Below are 27,910 nucleotides of genomic sequence, written 5' to 3' on the forward strand. Positions count from 1 at the left end.
ACCAGATCAAATAGTTTAGGCCTAAGAAGTCAACGCCAGAAGCATAAAATACAATATAAATTCAATAGCTTTTCCATCGTATATAATGTATATTTGCAAACAGTGTGAAAGTAATGGTCATTTCTACGTTCCGAGCAACCTAGGCTTCATTCTAGGGCGTTGCTCCACCAGATCGAATAGATTGGGACTTAGAATTCAACGCCAGAAGCATAAAATACAATATAAGTACAACAGTTTTTCCATTGTATAAAACGAATAATTGCAACCAGTGTGAAAATTATGGTCATTTCTACGTTCCGGGCTACATAGGCTTCACTCTTGGACGTTGCCCCACCAGATCGAATAGCTAGGACCTTAGAAGTCGAAGCCAGAAGCAGAAAATACAATAAAAATGCAACAGTTTTTTCATTGCATAGCATGAATAATTGCAACCAGTGTGAAAGGAATGATCATTTCGGCGTTTCGGGCATCCTAGACTTTACTCTGAGGCATTGCTCCACAAGATTGAATAGTTAGGGCCTAAGAAGTGAACGCCAGATGCATAAAATACAATATAAATACAACAGTTTTTCCATCATATAAAACGAGTAATTGCAACCAGTATGAAAGTTGTGGTCATTTCTACTTACCGGGCAACCTAGGCTACACACTAGGGCGTTGCTCCAACAGTTTGAATAGTTAGGGCCTTAGAAGTCAATGCCCGAAGCATAAAATGCAATAAAAATACAACAGTTTTTCCATCATATAACCGGAATAATTGCAACCAGTTTGAAAGTGATGGTCATTTCTACGTTCCGGGCAACATCGGTTTCACTCTAGGGCGTTGCTGCACCAGATCGAATAGTTACTGCCTAACAAGTGAACGCCAGAAGCGTAAAAAACAATATAAATACAACAGTTTTTCCATCATATAAAACGAGTAATTGCAACCAGTATGAAAGTTGTGGTCATTTCTACTTTCCGGGCAACCTAGGCTTCACCCTAGGGCGTTGGTCCAACAGATTGAATAGTTAGGGCCTTAGAAGTCAACGCACGAAGCATAAAATGCAATAAAAATACAACAGTGTATCCATCATATAACAGGAATAATTGCAACCAGTTTGAAAGTGATGGCCAATTCTACGTTCCGGGCAACCTAGGCCTCACTCTAGGGCGTTGCTCCACCAGATCGAATAGTTGGTGCCTTAGAAGTCAACGCCAGAAGCATAAAATACAATATAAATACAACAGTTTTTGCATCGTATAAAACGAATAATTGCAACCAGTTTGAAAGTGATGGTCATTTCTACGTTCCGGGAAACCTAGGCTTCACTCTAGGGCGTTGACCCAACAGATTGAATAGTTAGGGCCTTAGAAGTCAACGCGCGAAGCATAAGATACAATATAAATACAACATTTTTTCCATCGTATAAAACGAATAATTGCAACCAGTATGAAAGTTATTTACATTTCTACTTTCCGGCAACCTAGGCTTCACACTAGGGCGTTGCTCCACCAGATCGAATAGTTAGGGCCTTAGAAGTCAACGCCAGAAGCATAAAATACAATAAAGATGCAACAGCTTTTCCATCATATAAAACGAATAATTTCAACCAGTGTGAATGTTATGGTCATTTCTACATTCCGAGCAACCTAGGCTTCACTCTGGGGCGTTGACCCAACAGATTGAATAGTTAGGGCCTAAGAAGTGAACGCCAGCAGCATAAAGTACAATATAAATACAACAGTTCTTCCATCATATAAAACGAATAATTGCAACCAGTATGAAAGTTATGGTCATATCTACGTTCCGGGTAACCTAGGCTTCACTCTATGGCGTTCCTCCATCACATCGAATGGCTACGGCCTCAGAAGTCAACGCCTGAAGCATAAAATACAAATAAAATAGAACAGTCTTTCCATCCTATAACAGGAATAAATGCAACCCGTGTGAAAGTGATGGTCATTTGTACGTTTCAGGCAACCTAGGCTTCACTCTAGGGCGTTGTTCCACCAGATCGAATTGTTAGGGCCTACGAAGTCAACGCCAGAAGCATAAGATACAATATAAATATAACAGTTTTTCCATCCTATAGAACGAATAATAGCAACCAGTGTGAAAGTTATGGTCATTTCTACGTTCCGGGCAAACTAGGCTTTACTCTAGGGCGTTGCTGCACCAGATAAAACAGTTAGGGCCTTAGAAGTCAACGCCCGAAGCATAAAATACAAAATAAATAGAACTGTTTTTCCATTGTATAAAACGAATAATTGCTACCAGTGTAAAAGTTATGGTCATTTCTACGTTCCGGGCAACCTAGGCTACACCCTAGGGCGTTGCTCCAACAGTTTGAATAGTTAGGGCCTTAGAAGTCAATGCCCGAAGTATAAAATGCAATAAAAATACAACAGTTTTTGCATCATATAACCGGAAAAATTGCAACCAGTTTGAAAGTGATGGTCATTTCTACGTTGCGGGCAACCTCGGCTTCACTCTAGGGCGTTGCTCCACCAGATCGAATAGTTAGTGCCTAAGAAGTGAACGCCAGAAGCATAAAAAACAATATAAATACAACAGTTTTTCCATCGTATAAAACGAGTAATTGCAACAAGTATGAAATTTGTGGTCATTTCTACTTTCCGGGCAACCTAGGCTACACCCTAGGGCGTTGCTCCAACAGATTGAATAGTTAGGGCCTTAGAAGTCAACGCCAGAAGCATAAAAAACAATATAAATACAACAGTTTTTCCATCGTATAAAACTAATAATTGCAACAAGTATGAAAGTTGTGGTTATTTCTACGTTCCGGGCAACCTAGGTTTCACTCTAGGGCGTTGCTCCACCAGATCGAATACTGAGGGCCTTAGAAGTAAACGCCCGAAGCATAAAATACGATACAAAATACAACAGCTTTTCCATCGTATAAAATGAATAATTGGGACCAGTGTGAAAGTTAAAGTCATTTCTACATTACGAGCAACCTAGGTTTCACTCTAGGGCGTTGCTCCACCAGATCGAATAGCTAGGGACTTGGAATTCAACGCCAGAAGAATAAAACACAATATAAGTACAACCGTTTTTCCATTGTATAAAATGAATAATTGTAAACATTGTGAAATTAATGGTCATTTCTACGTTCCGGGCAACCTAGGCGTCACTGTAGGGCGTTGCGCCACCACAGCTAATAGCTACGGCCTTAGAAGTGAACGCCAGAAGCATAAAATACAATATCAATACAACAGCTTTTCCATCGTATAAAACGAATAATTGCAACCAGTATGCAACTTATGGTCATTTCTACATTCCGAGCAACCTAGGCTTCACTCTAGGGCGTTGCTCCACCAGATCGAATAATTAGGTCCTTAGAAGTCAACGCCAGAAGCATAAAATACGATATAAATACAACAGCTGTTCCATCGTATAAAAGGAATAATTGCAAACATTGTGAAAGTAATGGTCATTTCTACGTTCCGGGCAACCTAGGCTTCACTCTACGGCGTTGTTCCACCAGATCGAATAGTTAGGGCCTAAGAAGTCAACGCCCGAAGCATAAAATACAAAATAAATAGAACTGTTTTTCCATTGTATAAAACGAATAATTGCTACCAGTGTAAAAGTTATGGTCATTTCTACGTTCCGGGCAACCTATGCTTCACCCTAGGGCGTTGTTCCTCCAGATCGAATAGTTAGGGCCTAAGAAGTGAACGCCAGAAGCATAAAATGCAATAAAAATACAACAGTTTTTCCATCGTATAAAAGGATTAATTGCAACCAGTGTGAAAGTTATGGTCATTTCTACATTCCGGCCAACATAGGCTTCACCCTAGGGCGTTGCTCCACCAGATCGAATAGTTAGGGGCTTAGAAGACAACGCCAGAAGCATAAAATACAATAAAGATGCAACAGTTTTTCCATCGTTTTTCAGGAATAACTGCAACCAGTGTGAATGTACTGGTCATTTCTACGTTCCAGGCAACCTAGGCTTCACCCTAGGGCGTTGTTCCGCCAGATGGAATAATTAAGGCCTAACGAGTCAACGCCAGAAGCATAAAATACAATATAAATATAACAATTTTTGTATCGTATAAAACGAATAATACAAACCAGTGTGAAGGTTATGGTCATATCTACGTTCCGGGTAACCTAGGTTTCACTCTAGGGCGTTGCTCCACCAGATCGAATAGCTAGGGACTTAGAATTCAACGCCATAAGAATAAAATACAATATAAACCTAACAGTTTTTCCATCGTATAAAACGAATAATAGCAACCAGTGTGAAAGTTATAGTCAGTTCAACGTTCCGGGCAACCTAGGCTTCACCCTAGGGCGTTGTTCCACCAGATCGAATAGTTAGGGCCACAGAATTGAACGCCAGAAGCATAAAATACAATATAAATACAACAGTTTTTCCATCGTATAAAACGAATAATTGCCGCCAGTATGAAACTTATGGTCATTTCTACGTTCCGGGCAACCTAGGCTTCACTCTATGGCGTTCCTCCACCACATCGAATAGCTACGGCCTCAGAAGTCAACGCCTGAAGTATAAAATACAATAAAAATACAACAGTCTTTCCATCCTATAACAGGAATAATTGCAACCCGTGTGAAAGTTATGGTCATTTCTACGTTCCAGGCAACCTAGGCTTCACCCTAGGGCGCTGTTCCACCAGATGGAATAATTAGGGCCTATGAAGTCAACGCCAGAAGCATAAAATGCAATATAAATATAACAGTTTTTGTATCGCATAAAACGAATAATACAAACCAGTGTGAAGGTTATGGTCATTTCTACGTTCCGGGCAACCTAGGCTTCACCCTAGGGCGTTGCACCAACAGATTGAATAGTTAGGGCCTCAGAAGTCAACGCCAGAAGCATAAAATACAAAATAAATAGAACAGTTTTTCCATCGTATAAAACGAATAGTTGCTACCGGTGTGAAAGTTATGGTCATTTCTACGTTCCGGGCAACCTAGGTTTCACTCCTGGGCGTTGCTCCACCAGTTCGCATAGTTAGGTCATAAGAAGTCAACGCCAGAAGCATAAAATACGATATAAATACAACAGCTTTTCCATCGTATAAAACGAATAATTGCGACCAGTGTGAAAGTAATGGTCATTTCTACGTTCCGGGCAACCTAGGCGTCACTCTAGGGCGTTGCTCCACCGCATCTAATAGCTACGGCCTTAGAACTCAACGCCAGAGGCAAAAAATACAATATAAATACAACAGCTTTTCCATCGTACAAAATGAATAATACCAAACAGTGTGAAAGTAATTGTCATTTCTACGTTCCGGGCAACCTAGGCTTCACTCTAGGTCGTTGCTCCACCAGATCAAATAGCTAGCGACTTAGAATTAAACGCCAGAAGCATAAAATACAATAAAGATGCAACAGTTTTTCCATCGTTTAACAGGTGTTACTGCAACCAGTGTGAATGTACTGGTCATTTCTACGTTCCGGATAAACTAGGTTTCACTCTAGGGCGTTGCTCCACCAGATCAAATAGCTAGCGACTTAGAATTAAACGCCAGAAGAATAGAATACAATAAAAATTCAACAGTTTTTCCATCGTATAACAGGAATAATTGCAACCAGTGTGAATGTAATGGTCATTTCTACGTTCCTGGCAACCTAGGTTTCACTCTAGGGCGTTGCTCCACCAGGTCGAATAGTTTCTGCCTAAGAAGTGAACGCCAGAAGCATAAAAAACAATATAAATACAACAGTTTTTCCATCATATAAAACGAGTAATTGCAACCAGTATGAAAGTTGTGGTCATTTCTACTTTCCGGGCAACCTAGGCTACACGCTAGGGCGTTGCTCCAACAGATTGAATAGTTAGGGCCTTAGAAGTCAACGCCAGAAGCATAAAAAACAATATAAATACAACAGTTTTTCCATCGTATAAAACGAATAATTGCAACCAGTATGAAAGTTATGGTCATTTCTACTTTCCGGGCAACCTAGGCTTCACCCAAAGGCGTTGCTCTTACAGATTGAATAGTTAGGGCCTTAGAAGTTATGCCCGAAGCATAAAATGCAATAAAAATACAACAGTTTTTCCATCGTAAAAAAGGATTAATTGCAACCAGTTTGAAAGTGATGGTCATTTCTACGTCCTGGGCAACCTAGGCTTCACTCTAGGGCGTTGCTCCACCAGATCGAATAGTTAGGGCCTTAGAAATCAACGCCAGAAGCATAAAATACAATATAAGTACAACAGTTTTTCCATCGTATAAAATGAATAATTGCAAACATTGCGAAAGTAATGGTCATTCCACGTTCCGGGCAACCTAGGCGTCACTCTAGTGCGTTGCTCCACCACATCTAATAGCTACGGTCTTAGACGTCAACGACAGAAGCATAAAATTCAATAAAGATGCAACAGCTTTTCCTACGTATAAAACGAATAATTGCAACCAGTGTGAAAGTTATTGTCATTTCTACTTTCCGGGCAACCTAGGCTTCTCCCTAGTGCGTTGCTCCAACAGATTGAATAGTTAGGACCTTAGAAGTCAATGCCCGAAGCATAAAATGCAATAAAAATATAACAGCTTTTCCATTATAAGAAACGAATAATTGCAACCAGTATGAAAGCTATGGACATTTCTACGTTCCGGGCAACCCAGGCTTCACTCTATGGCGTTCTTCCACCACATCGAATAGCTACGGCCTCAGAAGTCAACGCCTGAAGTATAAAATACGATAAAAATACACCAGTCTTTCCATCCTATAACAGGAATGATTGCAACCAGTTTGAAAGTGATGGTCATTTCTACGTTCCGGGCAACCTAGGCTTCACTCTAGGGCGTTGCTCCACCAGATCGAATAGTTAGTGCCTTAGAAGTCAACGCCAGATGCATAAAATACAATATAAACACAACAGTTTTTCCATCGTATAAAACGAATAATTGCTACCCTTATGGAAGTGATGGTCATTTCTACGTTCCGGGCAACCTAGGCCTCACTCTGGGGCGTTGATCCACCAGATAGAATAGTTAGGGACTTAGAAGTCAGCGCCTGAAGCATAAAATTCAATAAAGATGCAACTGTTTTTCCATCGTATAGCAGGAATAACTGCAAACAGTGTGAAAGTACTGGTCATTTCTACGTTCCGGGTAACCTAGGCTTCACTCTACGGCGTTGTTCCACCAGATCGAACAGTTAGGGCCTAAGAAGGCAACGCCAGAAGCATAAAATACAATATAAATATAACAGTTTTTCCATCGTATAAAACGAATAATAGCAACCCGTGTGAAAGTTATGGTCATTTCTACGTTCCGGGCAACCTAGGCTTCACTCTATGGCGTTCTTCCACCAGATCGAATTGTTAGGGCATAAGAAGTCAACGCCAGAAGCATCAGGTACAATATAAATATAACAGTTTTTCCATCGTATAGAACGAATAATAGCATCCAGTGTGAAAGTTATGGTCATTTCTACGTTCCGGGCAACCTCGGCTTCACTCTAGGGCGTTGCTCCACCAGATCAAACAGTTAGTTCCTTAGAAGTCAACGCCCGAAGCATAAAATACAAAATAAATAGAACAGTTTCTCCATCGTATAAAACGAATAATAGCAACCAGTGTGAAAATTATGATCATTTCTACGTTCCGGCAACCTAGGCTTCACCCCAGGGCGTTGTCCCACCAGATCGAATAGTTAAGGGCTAAGAAGTGAACGCCAGCAGCACAAAATACAATATAAATAGAATAGTTCTTCCATCATATAAAACGAATAATTGCTACCTGTATGAAGGTTATGGTCGTTTCTACGTTCCGGGCAACCTAGGCTTCACTATATGGCGTTCTTCCACCACATCGAATAGCTACGGCCTTAGAAGCCTACGCCTGAAGCATAAAATACAATAAAAATACAACAGCCTCTTCATCGTATAACAGGAATAATTGCAACAAGCGTGAAAGTAATGATCATTTCGGCGTTTCGGGCATCCTAGACTTAACCCTGATGCATTGCTCCACCAGATCGTATAGTTAGGGCCGTAGAAGTCAACGCCCGAACCATAAAATGCAAAAAAAATACAACAGTGTTACCATCATATAACAGGAGTAATTGCAACCAGTTTGAAAGTGATGGCCAATTCTACGTTCCGGGCAACTTAGGCTTCACTCTACTGCGTTGCTCAACCAGGTCGAAAAGTTAGTGTCTTAGAAGTCAACGCCAGAAGCATAAAATACAATATAAATACAACAGTTTTTCCATCGTATAAAACGAATAATTGCAACCAGTATGAAAGATATGGTCATTTTTACTTTCCGGGCAACCTAGGCTTCACCCAAACGCGTTGCTCTTACAGATTGAATAGTTAGGGCCTTAGAAGTTATGCCCGAAGCATAAACTGCAATAAAAATACAACAGTTTTTCCATCGTATAAAAGGATTAATTGCAACCAGTTTGAAAGTGATGGTCATTTCTACGTCCTGGGCAACCTAGGCTTCACTCTAGGGCGTTGCTCCACCAGATCGAATAGTTAGGGCCTTAGAAATCAACGCCAGAAGCATAAAATACAATATAAGTACAACAGTTTTTCCATCGTATAAAATGAATAATTGCAAACATTGCGAAAGTAATGGTCATTCCACGTTCCGGGCAACCTAGGCGTCACTCTAGTGCGTTGCTCCACCACATCTAACAGCTACGGCCTTAGACGTCAACGACAGAAGCATGTAATACAATAAAGATGCAACAGCTTTTCCATCGTATTAAACGAATAATTGCAACCAGTTTGAAAGTGATGGTCATTTCTACGTTCCGGGCAACCTAGGCTTCACTCTAGGGCGTTGCTCGACCAGATCGAATAGTTAGGGCCTTAGAAGTCAACGCCCGAAGCTTAAAATGCAATAAAAATACAACAGCGTTTCCATCATATAACAGGAATAATTGCAAACAGTTTGAAAGTACTGGTCATTTCTACGTTCCGGGTAACCTAGGCTTCACTCTACGGTGTTGTTCCACCAGATCGAATAGTTAGGGCCTTAGAAATCAACGCCAGAAGCATAAAATACAATATAAGTACAACAGTTTTTCCATCGTATAAAATGAATAATTGCAAACATTGCGAAAGTAATGGTCATTCCACGTTCCGGGCAACCTAGGCGTCACTCTAGTGCGTTGCTCCACCACATCTAATAGCTACGGCCTTAGACGTCAACGACAGAAGCATGTAATACAATAAAGATGCAACAGCTTTTCCATCGTATTAAACGAATAATTGCAACCAGTTTGAAAGTGATGGTCATTTCTACGTTCCGGGCAACCTAGGCTTCACTCTAGGGCGTTGCTCCACCAGATCGAATAGTTAGGGCATTAGAAGTCAACGCCCGAAGCTTAAAATGCAATAAAAATACAACAGCGTTTCCATCATATAACAGGAATAATTGCAAACAGTTTGAAAGTGATGGCCAATTCTACGTTCCGCGCAACCTAGGCTTCACTCCAGGGCGTTGCTCCACCAGATCGAATAGTTACGGCCTAAGAAGTCAACGCCAGAAGCATAAAATACGATATAAATACAACAGCTTTTCCATCGTATAAAACGAACAATTGCAACAAGAGTGAAAGTTATGGTCATTTCTACGTTCCGGGCAACCTAGGCTTCACCCCAGGTCGTTGTTCCACCAGATCGAATAGTTAGGGCCTAAGAAGTGAACGCCAGCAGCATAAAATACAATATAAATACAACAGTTCTTCCATCATATAAAACGAATAATTGCAACCAGTATGAAAGCTATTGTCATTTCTACGTTCCGGGCAACCCAGGCTTCACTCTATGGCGTTCTTCCACCACATCGAATAGCTACGGCCTCAGAAGTCAACGCCTGAAGCATAAAATACAATAAAAATACACCAGTCTTTCCATCCTATAACAGGAGTGATTGCAACCAGTTTGAAAGTGATGGTCATTTCTACGTTCCGGGCAACCTAGGCTTCACTCTAGGGCGTTGCTCCACCAGATCGAATAGTTAGTGCCTTAGAAGTCAACGCCAGATGCATAAAATACAATATAAACACAACAGTCTTTCCACCGTATGAAACGGATAATTGCTACCAGTATGGAAGTGATGGTCATTTCTACGTTCCGGGCAACCTAGGCCTCACGCTAGGGCGTTGATGCACCAGATAGAATAGTTAGGGACTTAGAAGTCAGCGCCTGAAGCATAAAATTCAATAAAGATGCAACTGTTTTTCCATCGTATAGCAGGAATAACTGCAAACAGAGTGAAAGTACTGGTAATTTCTACGTTCCGGGTAACCTAGGCCTCACTTACGGCGTTGTTCCACCAGATCGGACAGTTAGGGCCTAAGAAGGCAACGCCAGAAGCATAAAATACAATATAAATATAACAGTTTTTCCATCGCATAAAACGAATAATAGCGACCCGTGTGAAAGTTATTGTCATTTCTACGTTCCGGGCAACCTAGGCTTCGCTCTAGGGCGTTGGTCCAACAGATCAAACAGTTAGTTCCTTAGAAGTCAACGCCCGAAGCATAAAATACAAAATACATAGAACAGTTTTTCCATCGTATAAAACGAATAATAGCAACCAGTGTGAAAGTTATGATCATTTCTACGTTCCGGCAACCTAGGCTTCACCCCAGGGCGTTGTTCCACCAGATCGAACAGTTAGGGCCTAAGAAGGCAACGCCAGAAGCATAAAATACAATATAAATATAACAGTTTTTCCATCGTATAAAACGAATAATAGCAAACCGTGTGAAAGTTATGATCATTTCTACGTTCCGGCAACCTAGGCTTCACCCCAGGGCGTTGTTGCACCAGATCGAATAGTTAGGGGCTAAGAAGTGAACTCCAGCAGCATAAAATACAATAAAAATACAACAGCCTTTTCATCGTATAACAGGAATAATTGCAACACGCGTGAAAGTAATGATCATTTCGGCGTTTCGGGCATCCTAGACTTAACCCTGAGGCATTGCTCCATCAGATCGTATAGTTAGGACCGTAGAAGTCACGCCCGAACCATAAAATGCAAAAAAAATACAACAGTGTTACCATCATATAACAGGAATAATTGCAACCAGTTTGAAAGTGATGGCCAATTCTACGTTCCCGGCAACTTAGGCTTCACTGTATTGCGTTGCTCAACCAGATCGAAAAGTTAGTGCGTTAGAAGTCAACGCCAGAAGCATAAAATACAATATAAATACAACAGTTTTTCCATCGTATAAAACGAATAATTGCAACCAGTATGAAAGTTATGGTCATTTCTACTTTCCGGGCAACCTAGGCTTCACCCTAGGGCGTTGCTCCAACAGATGGAATAGTTAGGGCCTTAGAAGTTAATGGCCGAAGCATAAAATACAAAATAAATAGAACAGTTTTTCCATCGTATAAAACGAATAATTGCTACCGGTGTGAAAGTTATTTCCATTTCTACGTTCCGGGCAACCTAGGCTTCACTCTCGGGCGTTGCTCTACCAGATCGAATAGATAGAGCCATAGAAGTCAACACCACAAGCATAAAATACACTAAAGATGCAACAGTTTATCCATCGTATAACAGGAATAATTGCAACCAGTGTGAAGGTAATGGTATGTCCTACGTTCCGAGCCAGCTTGGCTTCACCCTAGGGTGTTCCTAAACCAGATCGAATAGTTAGGGCCTTAGAAGTCAATGCCCCAAGCATAAAATACAAAATAAATAGAACAGTTTTTCCATTGTATAAAACGAATAATAGTAACCAGTGTGAAAGTTATGGTCATTTCTACGTTCCGGGCAACCTAGGCCTCACTCTAGGGCGTTGCACCACCAGATCGAATAGTTAGTGCCTTAGAAGTCAACGCCCGAAGCATAAACTACAAAATAAATAGAACAGTTTTTCCATTGTATAAAACGAATAATTGCTACCAGTGTGAAAGTTATGGTCATTTCTACGTGCCGGGCAACCTAGGCTTCACTCTAGGGCGTTGCTCCACCAGATCGAATATGTAGGGCCTTAGAAGTCAACGCCAGAGGCATAAAATACAATAAAGATGCAACAGTTTTTCCATCGTATGAAACGAACAATTGAAACCAGTGTAAAAGTAATGGTCATTTCTACGTTCCGGGCAACCTAGGTTTCACCCTAGGACGCTGCTCCACCAGAACGAACAGTTAGTGCCCTAGAAGTCAGCGCCAGAAGCATAAAATACAATATAAATACAACAGTTTTTCCATTGTATAAAACGAATAATTGCTACCAGTGTGAAAGTGATGGTCATTTCTACGTTCCGGGCGACCTAGGCTTCACTCTAGGGCGTTGTTCCAACACATCGAAAAGTTAGGGCCTAAGAAGTCAACGCCAGAAGCATAAAATACAATATAAATATAACAGTTTTTCCATCGTATAGAACGAATAATAGCAACTAGTGTGAAAGCTCTGGTCATTTCTACGTTCCGGGCAACCTAGGCTTCACTCTAGGGCGTTGCTCCACCCGATCGAATAGTTAGGGCCTTAGAAGTCAACGCCCGAAGCAAAAATACAATAAATATACAAGAGTTTTTCCATCGTATAACAGGAATAATTGCAACCAGTGTGAAAGTGATGGTCATTTCTACGTTCTGGGCAACCTAGACTTCACTCTAGGGCGTCGTTCCGCCAGATCGAATAGTTAGGGCCTAAGAAGCCAACGCCAGAAGCATAAAATACAATATAAATATAACAGTTATCCATCGTATAAAACGAATAATTGCAACAAGTATGAAAGTTGTGGTTATTTCTACTTTCCGGGCAACCTAGGCTTCACCCTAGGGCGTTCCTCCAACAGATTGAATAGTTAGGGCCTTAGAAGTCAACGCCCGAAGCATAATATACAAAATAAATAGAACAGTTTTTCCATCGTATAAAACGAATAATTGCTACCGGTGTGAAAGTTATGGTCATTTCAACGTTCCGGCAAACCTAGGCTTCACTCTAGGGCGTTGCTCCACCAAATCGAATAGCTACGGCCTTAGAAGTCAACGCCAGAAGCATAAAATACAGTATAAATACAACAATTTTTCAATTGTATAGCATGACTAATTGCAACCAGTGCGAAAGTAACGATCATTTCGACGTTTCGGGCATCCTAGACTTAACTCTGAGGCGTTGCTCCACCAGATCGTAGAGTTAGGGTCTAAGAAGTCAACACCGGAAGCATAAAATACAATTTAAATACAACAGCTTTTCCATCGTAGAAAACGAATAATTGCAACCTGTGTGAAGGTAATGGTCATATCTACGTTCCGTGCAACCTAGGCTTCACTGTAGGGTGTTGCTCCACCAGATCGAATAGGTAGGGCCATAGAAGTCTACGCCCGAAGCATAAAATGCAATATAAATACAACAGTTTTTCCATCGTATAAAAGGATAATTGCAACCAGTTTGAAAGTGATGATCATTTCTACGTTCCGGGCAACCTAGGCTTCACCCTAGTGCGTTGTTCCACCAGATCGAATAGTTAGTGCCTTAGAAGTCAACGCCAGAAGCATCAAATACAGTATAAATACAACAGTTTTTCGATCGTATAAAACGAATAATTGCAACCAGTATGAAAGTTATGGTCATTTCTACGTTCGGGGCAACCTAGGCTTCACCCTAGTGCGTTGTTCCACCAGATCGAATAGTTAGTGCCTTAGAAGTCAACGCCCGAAGCATAAAATGCAATAAAAATACAACAGCTTTTCCATCGTATAAAACGAATAATTGCAACCAGTATGAAAGTTATGGTCATTTCTACGTTCGGGGCAACCTAGGCTTCACACTAGGGCGTTGTGCCACCAGATGGAATAGTTAGGGCCTTAGAAGTCAACGCTCGAAGCATTAAATACAATAAAGATGCAACAGCTTTTCCATCGTAAAAAATGAATAATAGCAACCAGTGTGAAAGTTCTGGACATTTCTACGTTCCGGGCAACCCAGGCTTCACTCTAGGGCGTTGCTCCACCAGATCGAATAGTTAGGGCCTTAGAAGTCAACGCCCGAAGCATAAAATACAACAAAAATACAACAGACTTTCCAACGTATAACAGGAATAATTGCAACCAGTTTGAAAGATATGGTCATTTCTATGTTCCGCTCAACCTAGGCTTAAATCTAGAGCGTTGCTCCACCACATCGAATAGCTACGGCCTTAGAAGTCAACGCCAGAAGCATAAAATACAATATAGACACAATAGTTCTTCCATTGTATAAAACGAGTAATTGCAACCTGTGTGAAAGTTATGGTCATTTCTACGTTCCGGCAACCTAGGCTTCACTCTAGGGCGTTGCTCCACCAGATCGAATAGTTAGGGCCTTAGAAGTAAACGCCAGAGGCATAGAATACAATAAAGATGCAACAGTTTTTCCATCGTATAAAACGAATAATTGCAACCAGTTTGAAAGTGATGATCATTTCTACGTTCCGGGCAACCTAGGCTTCACTCTAGGGCGTTGCTCCACCAGATCGAACACTTAGGGCCTAAGAAGTCAACGCCAGAAGCATAAAATACAACATAAATATAACAGTTTTTCCATCGTATAAAACGAATAATAGCAACCAGTGTGAAAGTTCTGGTCATTTCTACGTTCCGGGCAACCTAGGCTTCACTCTAGGGCGTTGCTCCACCAGATCGAACAGTTAGGGCCTTGGAAGTCCACGCCCGAAGCATAAAATACAAAATAAATAGAACAGTTTTTCCATTGTATAAAACGAATAAATGCTACCAGTGTGAAAGTTATGTTCATTTCTACGTTTCTGACAACTTAGGCTTCACTGTAGGGTGTTGCTCCACCAAATCGAATAGGTAGGGCCATAGAAGTCAACGCCCGAAGCATAAAATACAACAAATATACAAGAGTATTTCCATCGTATAACAGGAATAATTGCAACCAGTGTGAAAGTGATGGTCATTTCAACGTTCTGGGCAACCTAGGCTTCACTCTAGGGCGTCGGTCCACCAGATCGAATAGTTAGGGCCTAAGAAGTCAACGCCAGAAGCATAAAATACAGTATAAATACAACAGCTTTTCCATTGTATAGCATGACTAATTGCAACCAGTGCGAAAGTAACGATCATTTCGACGTTCCGGGCACCCTAGACTTAACTCTAGGGCGTTGTTCCACCAGATCGAAAAGTTAGGGCCTAAGAAGTCAACGCCTGAAGCATAAAATACAATATAAATATAACAGTTTTTCCATCGTATAAAACGAATAATAGCAACCAGGGTGAAAGTTCTGGTCATTTCTACGTTCCCGGCAACCTGGGCTTCACTCTAGTGCGTTGCTCCACCAGATCGAATAGCTACGGCCTTAGAAGTCAACGCCAGGAGCATAAAATACAATATAAATACAACAGATTTTCCAACGTATAAATAAATAATTGCAAACAGTGTGAAAGTAATGGTCATTTCTACGTTCCGGGTAACCTAGGCGTCACTCTATGGCGTTGCTCCACCATATCTAGTAGCTACGGCCTTAGAAGTCAACGCCAGAAGCATAAAATGCAAAATAAATAGAACTGTTGTTCCATTGTATAAAACGAATAACTGCAACCAGTGTGAAAGTTATGGTCATTTCTACGTTCCGGGCAACCTAGGTTTGACCCTAGGGCGTTGTTCCACCAGATGGAATAGTTAGGGCCTAAGAAGTCAACGCCAGAAGCATAAAATGCAAAATAAATAGAACAGTTTTTCCATTGTATAAAACGAATAACTGCAACCAGTGTGAAAGTACTGGTCATTTCTACGTTCCGGGTAACCTAGGCGTCACTCTAGGGCGTTGCTCCACCATATCTAGTAGCAACGGCCTTAGAAGTTAACGCCAGAAGCACAAAATACAATAAAAATGCAGCAGTTTTTCCATCGTATAGCATGACTAATTGCAACCAGCGCGAAAGTAATGCTCATATCGACATTTCGGGCATCCTCGACTTAACTCTGAGGTGTTGCTCCACCAGATCGAAGAGTTAGGGCCTTAGAAGTCAACGCCCGAAGCATAAAATACAATATAAGTACAACAGTTTTTCCATCGTATAAAATGAATGATTGCGAACATTGTGAAGGTAATGGTCACTTCTACGTTCCGGTCAACCTAGGTTTGACCCTAGGGCGTTGTTCCACCAGATGGAATAGTTAGGGCCTAAGAAGTCAACGCCAGAAGCATAAAATACGATACAAATACAACAGCTTTTCCATCGTAGAAAACGAATAATTGCAGTCATTGTGAAATTAATGGTCGTTTCTACGTTCCGAGCAACCTAGGCTTCACTCTAGGGCGTTGCTCCACCAGATCGAATAGTTAGGGCCTTAGAAGTCAACGCCAGAAGCATAAAATGCAAAATAAATAGAACAGTTGTTCCATTGTATAAAACGAATAACTGCAACCAGTGTGAAAGTACTGGTCATTTCTACGTTCCGGGCAGCCTAGGCTTCACCCTAGGGCGTTGTTCCACCAGATGGAATAGTTAGGGCCTAAGAAGTCAACGCCAGAAGCATAAAATACGATATAAATACAACAACTTTACCATCGTATAAAACGAATAATGGTAACCAGTGTGAAAGTTATGGTCATTTCTACGTTCCGGTCAACCTAGGCTTCACTCTAGGACGTTGCTGCACCAGATCGAATCGTTAGGGCCTATGAAGTCAACACCAGAAGCATAAAATACAATAAAGGTGCAACAATTTTTCCTCTGTGTAACAGGAATAATTGCAACCAGTGTGATTGTTATGGTCATTTCTACTTCCCGGGCAACCTAGGCTTCACTCTAGGGCGTTGCTCCACCAGATCGAATAGTTAGGGCCTTAGAAGTCAACGCCTGAAGCACAAAATACAAAAAAATAGAACAGTTTTTCCATGTGTAAAACGAATAACTGCAACCAGTGTGAAAGTACTGGTCATTTCTACGTTCCGGGTAACCTAGGCGTCACTCTAGGGCGTTGCTCCACCATATCTAGTAGCTACGGCCTTAGAAGTCAACGCCAGAAGCACAAAATACAATAAAAATGCAGCAGTTTTTCCATCGTATAGCATGTCTAATTGCAACCAGTGCGAAAGTAATGCTCATATCGACATTTCGGGCACCCTAGACTTAACTATGAGGCGTTGCTCCACCAGATCGAAGAGTTAGGGCCTTAGAAGTCAACGCCCGAAGCATAAAATACAGTATAAGTACAACAGTTTTTCCATCGTATAAAATGAATGATTGCGAACATTGTGAAAGTGATGGTCATTTCTACGTTCCGGGCAACCTACGTTTGACCCTAGGGCGTTGTTCCACCAGATGGAATAGTTAGGGCCTAAGAAGCAACGCCAGAAGCATAAAATGCAAAATAAATAGAACAGTTTTTCCATTGTATAAAACGAATAACTGCAACCAGTGTGAAAGTACTGGTCATTTCTACGTTCCGGGTAACCTAGGCGTCACTCTAGGGCGTTGCTCCACCATATCTAGTATCTACGGCCTTAGAAGTCAACGCCAGAAGCACAAAATACAATAAAAATGCAGCAGTTTTTCCATCGTATAGCATGACTAATTGCAACCAGTGCGAAAGTAATGATCATATCGACATTTCGGGCTTCCTAGACTTAACTCTGAGTCGTTGCTCCACCAGATCGAAGAGTTAGGGCCATAGAAGTCAACGCCAGGAGCATAAACTACAAAATAAATACAACAGTCTTTCCATCGTATAAAACGGATAATTGCAACCTGTGTGATGGTTATGGACATATCTACGTTCCGGGCAACCTAGGCTTCACTGTATGGCGTTGCTCCACCAAATCGAATAGTTAGGGCCTTAGAAGTCAACGCCCGAAGCATAAAATACAATATAAGTACAATAGTTTTTCCATCGTATAACAGGAATAATTGCAACCAGTGTGAAGGTAATGGTATGTTCTACGTTCCGGGCAACCTAGGCTTCACTCTAGGGCGTTGGTCCTCCAGATCAAACAGTTAGGGCCTTCGAAGCCAACGCCCGAAGCATTAAATACAAAATAAATAGAACAGTTTTTCCATTGTATAAATCGAATAATTGCTACCAGTGTAAAAGTTATGGTCATTTCTACGTTCCGGGCAACCTAGGCTTCACTCTAGGGCGGTGCTCCACGAGATGGAATAGTTAGGGCCTAAGAAGTGAACGCCAGAAGCATAAAATGCAATAAAAATACAACAGTCTTTCCATCCTATAACAGGAATAATTGCAACCGGTGTGAAAGTGATGGTCATTTGTACGTTCCAGGCAACCTTGGCTTCACTCTAGGGCGTTGCTCCACCGGATCGAATTGTTAGGGCCAAAGAAGTCAACGCCCGAAGCATAAAATACAAATTAAATAGAACAGTTTTTCCATTGTATAAAACGAATAATTGCTACCAGTGTAAAAGTTATGGTCATTTTTACGTTCCGGGCAACCTAGGCTTCACCCTAGGGCATTGCTGCATCAGATCGAATAGTTAGGCCCTAAGAAGTGAACGCCAGAAGCATAAAAAACAATATGAATACAACAGTTTTTCCATCGTAGAAAACGAATAATTGCAACCAGTGTGAAAGTTATGGTCATTTCTATATTCCGAGCAACCTAGGCTTCACTCTAGGGCGGTGCTCCACCATATCCAATAGCTACGGCCTTAGAAGTCAACGCCAGAGGCATAAAATACAATATAAATACAACAGCTTTTACATCGTACAAAATGAATAATACCAAACAGTGTGAAAGTAATTGTCATTTCTACGTTCCGGGCAACCTAGGCATCACTCTAGGTCGTTGCTCCACCAGATCAAATGGCTAGCGAGTTAGAATTAAACGCCAGAAGCATAGAATTCAATAAAAATACAACAGTTTTTCCATCGTATAACAGGAATAATAGCAACCAGTGTGAATGTAATGGTCATTTCTACGTTCCGGCCAACCTAGGTTTCACTCTAGGGCGTTGCTCCACCAGCTCGCATAGTTAGGGCCTAAGAAGTCAACGCCAGAAGCATAAAATACGATATAAATACAACAGCTTTTACATCGTATAAAACGAATAATTGCAACCAGTGTGAAAGTTATGGTCATTTCTACGTTCCGGGCAACCTAGGCTTCACTCTAGGGCGTTGCTCCACCAGATCAAACAGTTAGGGCCTTAGAAGTCAACGCCCGAAGCATAAAATACGATATAAATACAACAGCTTTTCCATCGTATAAAACAAATAATTGCAACCAATGTGAAAGTTATGGTCATTTCTACGTTCCGGGCAACCTAGGCTTCACTGTATGGCGTTCTTCCACCACATCGGATAGCTACGGCCTCAGAAGTCAACGCCTGAAGTATAAAATACAATAAAAATACAACAGTCTTTCCATCCTATAACAGGAATAATTGCAACAAGCGTGAAAGTAATGATCATTTCGGCGTTTCGGGCATCCTAGACTTAACTCTGAGGCATCGCTCCACGGGATCGAATAGTTAGGGCCTAAGAAGTCAACGCCAGAAGCATTAAATACAAAATAAATAGAACAGTTTTTCCATTGTATAAAACGAATAATTGCTACCAGTGTAAAAGTTATGGTCATTTCTACGTTCCGGGCAACCTAGGCATCACTCTAGGTGGTTGCTCCACCAGATCAAATAGCTAGCGACTTAGAATTAAACGCCAGAAGCATAGAATACAATAAAAATACAACAGTTTTTCCATCGTATAACAGGAATAATTGCAACCAGTGTGAATGTAATGGTCATTTCTACGTTCAGGGCAACCTAGGTTTCACTCTAGGGCGTTGCTCCACCAGGTCGAATAGTTAGGGCCTAAGAAGTCAACGCCAGAAGCATAAAATACGATATAAATACAACAGCTTTTCCATCGTATAAAAGGAATAATTGCAAACAGTGTGAAAGTAATGGTTATTCCTACGTTCCGGGCAACCTAGGCATCACTCTAGGTGGTTGCTCCACCAGATCAAATAGCTAGCGACTTAGAATTAAACGCCAGAAGCATAGAATACAATAAAAATACAACAGTTTTTCCATCGTATAACAGGAATAATTGCAACAAGTGTGAATGTAATGGTCATTTCTACGTTCCGGGCAACCTAGGTTTCACTCTAGGGCGTTGCTCCACCAGGTCGAATAGTTAGGGCCTAAGAAGTCAACGCCAGGAGCATAAAATACGATATATATACAACAGCTTTTACATCGTATAAAACGAATAATTGCAACCAGTGTGAGAGTTCTGGTCATTTCCACGTTCCGGGCAACCTAGGCTTCACTCCAGGGTGTTGCTCCACCAGATCGAATAGTTAGGGCCTTAGAAGTCAACGCCAGGAACATAAGATACAATAAAAATACAACAGTCGTTTCATCGTATTACAGGAATAATTGCAATAAGCGTGAAAATAATGATCATTTCGGCGTTTCGGGCATCCTAGACTTAACTCTGAGGCTTTGCTCCACCAGATCGAATAGTTAGGGCCTAAGAAGTCAACGCCAGAAGCATAAAATACAATATAAATACAACCGCTTTTCCATCGTATAAAAGGAATAATTGCAAACAGTGTGAAAGTAATGGTCATTTCGACGTTCCGGGCAACCTAGGCTTCACCCTAGGGCGTTGCTCCACTAGATCGAATAGCTAGGGCCTTAGAAGTCAACGCCAGAGGCATAAAATACAATAAAAATATAACAGCTTTTCCATCGTAAAAAACGAATAATTGCAACCAGTGTGAAAGTTATGGTTATTTCTACATTCCGAGCAACCTAGGCTTCACTCTAGGGCGTGGCTCCACCAGACCGAATAGTTAGGTCCTTAGAAGTCAACGCCAGAAGCATAAAATACAATATAAATGCAACAGTTTTGCCACCGTATAAAATGAATAATTGCAAACAGTGTGAAAGATATGGAAATTTCTACCTTCCGGGCAACCTAGGCTTCACTCTATGGCGTTCTTCCACCACATCGAATAGCTACGGCCTCAGAAGTCAACGCCTGAAGCATAAAATACAATATAAATATAACAGTTTTTCCATCTTATAAAACGAATAATAGCAACCAGTGTGAAAGTTATGGTCAGTTCTACGTTCCGGCCAACCTAGGCTTCACTCTAGGGCGTTGGTCCTCCAGATCAAACAGTTAGGGCCTTCGAAGCCAACGCCCGAAGCATTAAATACAAAATAAATAGAACAGTTTTTCCATTGTATAAATCGAATAATTGCTACCAGTGTAAAAGTTATGGTCATTTCTACGTTCCGGGCAACCTAGGCTTCACTCTAGGGCGGTGCTCCACGAGATGGAATAGTTAGGGCCTAAGAAGTGAACGCCAGAAGCATAAAATGCAATAAAAATACAACAGTCTTTCCATCCTATAACAGGAATAATTGCAACCGGTGTGAAAGTGATGGTCATTTGTACGTTCCAGGCAACCTTGGCTTCACTCTAGGGCGTTGCTCCACCGGATCGAATTGTTAGGGCCAAAGAAGTCAACGCCCGAAGCATAAAATACAAATTAAATAGAACAGTTTTTCCATTGTATAAAACGAATAATTGCTACCAGTGTAAAAGTTATGGTCATTTTTACGTTCCGGGCAACCTAGGCTTCACCCTAGGGCATTGCTGCATCAGATCGAATAGTTAGGCCCTAAGAAGTGAACGCCAGAAGCATAAAAAACAATATGAATACAACAGTTTTTCCATCGTAGGAAACGAATAATTGCAACCAGTGTGAAAGTTATGGTCATTTCTATATTCCGAGCAACCTAGGCTTCACTCTTGGGCGGTGCTCCACCATATCCAATAGCTACGGCCTTAGAAGTCAACGCCAGAGGCATAAGATACAATATAAATACAACAGCTTTTACATCGTACAAAATGAATAATACCAAACAGTGTGAAAGTAATTGTCATTTCTACGTTCCGGGCAACCTAGGCATCACTCTAGGTCGTTGCTCCACCAGATCAAATAGCTAGCGAGTTAGAATTAAACGCCAGAAGCATAGAATTCAATAAAAATACAACAGTTTTTCCATCGTATAAAACGAATAATTGCAACCAGTGTGAGAGTTCTGGTCATTTCCACGTTCCGGGCAACCCAGGCTTCACTCCAGGGTGTTGCTCCACCAGATCGAATAGCTACGGCCTTAGAAGCCTACGCCTGAAGCATAAAATACAATAAAAATACAACGGTCTTTTGATCGTATAACAGGAATAATTGCAACAAGCGTGAAAGTAATGATCATTTCGGCGTTTCGGTCATCCTAGACTTAACTCTGAGGCATTGCTCCACCAGATCGAATAGTTAGGGCCTAAGAAGTCAACGCCAGAAGCATAAAATACAATATAAATACAGCAGTTTTTCCATGGTATAAAACGAATAATTGCTACCAGTGTAAAAGTTATGGTCATTTCTACGTTCCGGGCAACCTAGGCTTCACGCTAGGGCGTTGTTCCACCATATCGAATAGTTAGGGCCTAAGAAGTGAACGCCAGAAGCATAAAATACGATATAAATACAACAGTTTTTCCACCATATAAAACGAATAATTGCAACCAGTATGAAAGTTATGGTCATTTCTACTTTCCGGGCAACCTAGGCTTCACCCTAGGGCTTTGCTCCAACAGATTGAATAGTTAGGGCCTAAGAAGCAACGCCAGAAGCATAAAATGCAAAATAAATAGAACAGTTTTTCCATTGTATAAAACGAATAACTGCAACCAGTGTGAAAGTACTGGTCATTTCTACGTTCCGGGTAACCTAGGCGTCACTCTAGGGCGTTGCTCCACCATATCTAGTAGCAACGGCCTTAGAAGTTAACGCCAGAAGCACAAAATACAATAAAAATGCAGCAGTTTTTCCATCGTATAGCATGACTAATTGCAACCAGCGCGAAAGTAATGCTCATATCGACATTTCGGGCATCCTCGACTTAACTCTGAGGTGTTGCTCCACCAGATCGAAGAGTTAGGGCCTTAGAAGTCAACGCCCGAAGCATAAAATACAATATAAGTACAACAGTTTTTCCATCGTATAAAATGAATGATTGCGAACATTGTGAAGGTAATGGTCACTTCTACGTTCCGGTCAACCTAGGTTTGACCCTAGGGCGTTGTTCCACCAGATGGAATAGTTAGGGCCTAAGAAGTCAACGCCAGAAGCATAAAATACGATACAAATACAACAGCTTTTCCATCGTAGAAAACGAATAATTGCAGTCATTGTGAAATTAATGGTCGTTTCTACGTTCCGAGCAACCTAGGCTTCACTCTAGGGCGTTGCTCCACCAGATCGAATAGTTAGGGCCTTAGAAGTCAACGCCAGAAGCATAAAATGCAAAATAAATAGAACAGTTGTTCCATTGTATAAAACGAATAACTGCAACCAGTGTGAAAGTACTGGTCATTTCTACGTTCCGGGCAGCCTAGGCTTCACCCTAGGGCGTTGTTCCACCAGATGGAATAGTTAGGGCCTAAGAAGTCAACGCCAGAAGCATAAAATACGATATAAATACAACAACTTTACCATCGTATAAAACGAATAATGGTAACCAGTGTGAAAGTTATGGTCATTTCTACGTTCCGGTCAACCTAGGCTTCACTCTAGGACGTTGCTGCACCAGATCGAATCGTTAGGGCCTATGAAGTCAACACCAGAAGCATAAAATACAATAAAGGTGCAACAATTTTTCCTCTGTGTAACAGGAATAATTGCAACCAGTGTGATTGTTATGGTCATTTCTACTTCCCGGGCAACCTAGGCTTCACTCTAGGGCGTTGCTCCACCAGATCGAATAGTTAGGGCCTTAGAAGTCAACGCCTGAAGCACAAAATACAAAAAAATAGAACAGTTTTTCCATGTGTAAAACGAATAACTGCAACCAGTGTGAAAGTACTGGTCATTTCTACGTTCCGGGTAACCTAGGCGTCACTCTAGGGCGTTGCTCCACCATATCTAGTAGCTACGGCCTTAGAAGTCAACGCCAGAAGCACAAAATACAATAAAAATGCAGCAGTTTTTCCATCGTATAGCATGTCTAATTGCAACCAGTGCGAAAGTAATGCTCATATCGACATTTCGGGCACCCTAGACTTAACTATGAGGCGTTGCTCCACCAGATCGAAGAGTTAGGGCCTTAGAAGTCAACGCCCGAAGCATAAAATACAGTATAAGTACAACAGTTTTTCCATCGTATAAAATGAATGATTGCGAACATTGTGAAAGTGATGGTCATTTCTACGTTCCGGGCAACCTACGTTTGACCCTAGGGCGTTGTTCCACCAGATGGAATAGTTAGGGCCTAAGAAGCAACGCCAGAAGCATAAAATGCAAAATAAATAGAACAGTTTTTCCATTGTATAAAACGAATAACTGCAACCAGTGTGAAAGTACTGGTCATTTCTACGTTCCGGGTAACCTAGGCGTCACTCTAGGGCGTTGCTCCACCATATCTAGTATCTACGGCCTTAGAAGTCAACGCCAGAAGCACAAAATACAATAAAAATGCAGCAGTTTTTCCATCGTATAGCATGACTAATTGCAACCAGTGCGAAAGTAATGATCATATCGACATTTCGGGCTTCCTAGACTTAACTCTGAGTCGTTGCTCCACCAGATCGAAGAGTTAGGGCCATAGAAGTCAACGCCAGGAGCATAAACTACAAAATAAATACAACAGTCTTTCCATCGTATAAAACGGATAATTGCAACCTGTGTGATGGTTATGGACATATCTACGTTCCGGGCAACCTAGGCTTCACTGTATGGCGTTGCTCCACCAAATCGAATAGTTAGGGCCTTAGAAGTCAACGCCCGAAGCATAAAATACAATATAAGTACAATAGTTTTTCCATCGTATAACAGGAATAATTGCAACCAGTGTGAAGGTAATGGTATGTTCTACGTTCCGGGCAACCTAGGCTTCACTCTAGCGCAGTGCTCCACCAGATCAAATAGTTAGGGCCTAAGAAGTCAACGCCGGAAGCATAAAATACGATATAAATACAACAGCTTTTCCATCGTATAAAACGAATAGTTGCAACCAGTGTGAAGGTTATGGTCATTTCTACGTTCCGAGCAACCTAGGCTTCACTCTAAGGTGTTGCTCCACCAGATGGAATTGCTAGGGACTTAGAAGTCAGCGCCCGAAGCATAAAATGCAAAATAAATAGAACAGTTTTTTCATTGTATAAAACGAATAACTGCATCCAGTGTGAAAGTACTGGTCATTTCTACGTTCCGGGCAACCTAGGATTCACTCTAGGGCGTTGCTCCACCAGATCGAATAGTTAGGGCCTTAGAAATCAACGCCCGAAGCATAAAACGCAAAATAAATAGAACAGTTTTTCCACTGTATAAAACGAATAACTGCAACCAGTGTAAAAGTTATGGTCATTTTTACGTTCCGGGCAACCTAGGCTTCACCCTAGGGCATTGCTGCATCAGATCGAATAGTTAGGCCCTAAGAAGTGAACGCCAGAAGCATAAAAAACAATATGAATACAACAGTTTTTCCATCGTAGAAAACGAATAATTGCAACCAGTGTGAAAGTTATGGTCATTTCTATATTCCGAGCAACCTAGGCTTCACTCTAGGGCGGTGCTCCACCATATCCAATAGCTACGGCCTTAGAAGTCAACGCCAGAGGCATAAAATACAATATAAATACAACAGCTTTTACATCGTACAAAATGAATAATACCAAACAGTGTGAAAGTAATTGTCATTTCTACGTTCCGGGCAACCTAGGCATCACTCTAGGTCGTTGCTCCACCAGATCAAATGGCTAGCGAGTTAGAATTAAACGCCAGAAGCATAGAATTCAATAAAAATACAACAGTTTTTCCATCGTATAACAGGAATAATAGCAACCAGTGTGAATGTAATGGTCATTTCTACGTTCCGGCCAACCTAGGTTTCACTCTAGGGCGTTGCTCCACCAGCTCGCATAGTTAGGGCCTAAGAAGTCAACGCCAGAAGCATAAAATACGATATAAATACAACAGCTTTTACATCGTATAAAACGAATAATTGCAACCAGTGTGAAAGTTATGGTCATTTCTACGTTCCGGGCAACCTAGGCTTCACTCTAGGGCGTTGCTCCACCAGATCAAACAGTTAGGGCCTTAGAAGTCAACGCCCGAAGCATAAAATACGATATAAATACAACAGCTTTTCCATCGTATAAAACAAATAATTGCAACCAATGTGAAAGTTATGGTCATTTCTACGTTCCGGGCAACCTAGGCTTCACTGTATGGCGTTCTTCCACCACATCGGATAGCTACGGCCTCAGAAGTCAACGCCTGAAGTATAAAATACAATAAAAATACAACAGTCTTTCCATCCTATAACAGGAATAATTGCAACAAGCGTGAAAGTAATGATCATTTCGGCGTTTCGGGCATCCTAGACTTAACTCTGAGGCATCGCTCCACGGGATCGAATAGTTAGGGCCTAAGAAGTCAACGCCAGAAGCATTAAATACAAAATAAATAGAACAGTTTTTCCATTGTATAAAACGAATAATTGCTACCAGTGTAAAAGTTATGGTCATTTCTACGTTCCGGGCAACCTAGGCATCACTCTAGGTGGTTGCTCCACCAGATCAAATAGCTAGCGACTTAGAATTAAACGCCAGAAGCATAGAATACAATAAAAATACAACAGTTTTTCCATCGTATAACAGGAATAATTGCAACCAGTGTGAATGTAATGGTCATTTCTACGTTCAGGGCAACCTAGGTTTCACTCTAGGGCGTTGCTCCACCAGGTCGAATAGTTAGGGCCTAAGAAGTCAACGCCAGAAGCATAAAATACGATATAAATACAACAGCTTTTCCATCGTATAAAAGGAATAATTGCAAACAGTGTGAAAGTAATGGTTATTCCTACGTTCCGGGCAACCTAGGCATCACTCTAGGTGGTTGCTCCACCAGATCAAATAGCTAGCGACTTAGAATTAAACGCCAGAAGCATAGAATACAATAAAAATACAACAGTTTTTCCATCGTATAACAGGAATAATTGCAACAAGTGTGAATGTAATGGTCATTTCTACGTTCCGGGCAACCTAGGTTTCACTCTAGGGCGTTGCTCCACCAGGTCGAATAGTTAGGGCCTAAGAAGTCAACGCCAGGAGCATAAAATACGATATATATACAACAGCTTTTACATCGTATAAAACGAATAATTGCAACCAGTGTGAGAGTTCTGGTCATTTCCACGTTCCGGGCAACCTAGGCTTCACTCCAGGGTGTTGCTCCACCAGATCGAATAGTTAGGGCCTTAGAAGTCAACGCCAGGAACATAAGATACAATAAAAATACAACAGTCGTTTCATCGTATTACAGGAATAATTGCAATAAGCGTGAAAATAATGATCATTTCGGCGTTTCGGGCATCCTAGACTTAACTCTGAGGCTTTGCTCCACCAGATCGAATAGTTAGGGCCTAAGAAGTCAACGCCAGAAGCATAAAATACAATATAAATACAACCGCTTTTCCATCGTATAAAAGGAATAATTGCAAACAGTGTGAAAGTAATGGTCATTTCGACGTTCCGGGCAACCTAGGCTTCACCCTAGGGCGTTGCTCCACTAGATCGAATAGCTAGGGCCTTAGAAGTCAACGCCAGAGGCATAAAATACAATAAAAATATAACAGCTTTTCCATCGTAAAAAACGAATAATTGCAACCAGTGTGAAAGTTATGGTTATTTCTACATTCCGAGCAACCTAGGCTTCACTCTAGGGCGTGGCTCCACCAGACCGAATAGTTAGGTCCTTAGAAGTCAACGCCAGAAGCATAAAATACAATATAAATGCAACAGTTTTGCCACCGTATAAAATGAATAATTGCAAACAGTGTGAAAGATATGGAAATTTCTACCTTCCGGGCAACCTAGGCTTCACTCTATGGCGTTCTTCCACCACATCGAATAGCTACGGCCTCAGAAGTCAACGCCTGAAGCA

Source organism: Calliopsis andreniformis, unplaced genomic scaffold, assembly GCF_051401765.1.
Source record: "Calliopsis andreniformis isolate RMS-2024a unplaced genomic scaffold, iyCalAndr_principal scaffold0008, whole genome shotgun sequence".
NCBI lineage: Eukaryota > Metazoa > Arthropoda > Insecta > Hymenoptera > Andrenidae > Calliopsis > Calliopsis andreniformis.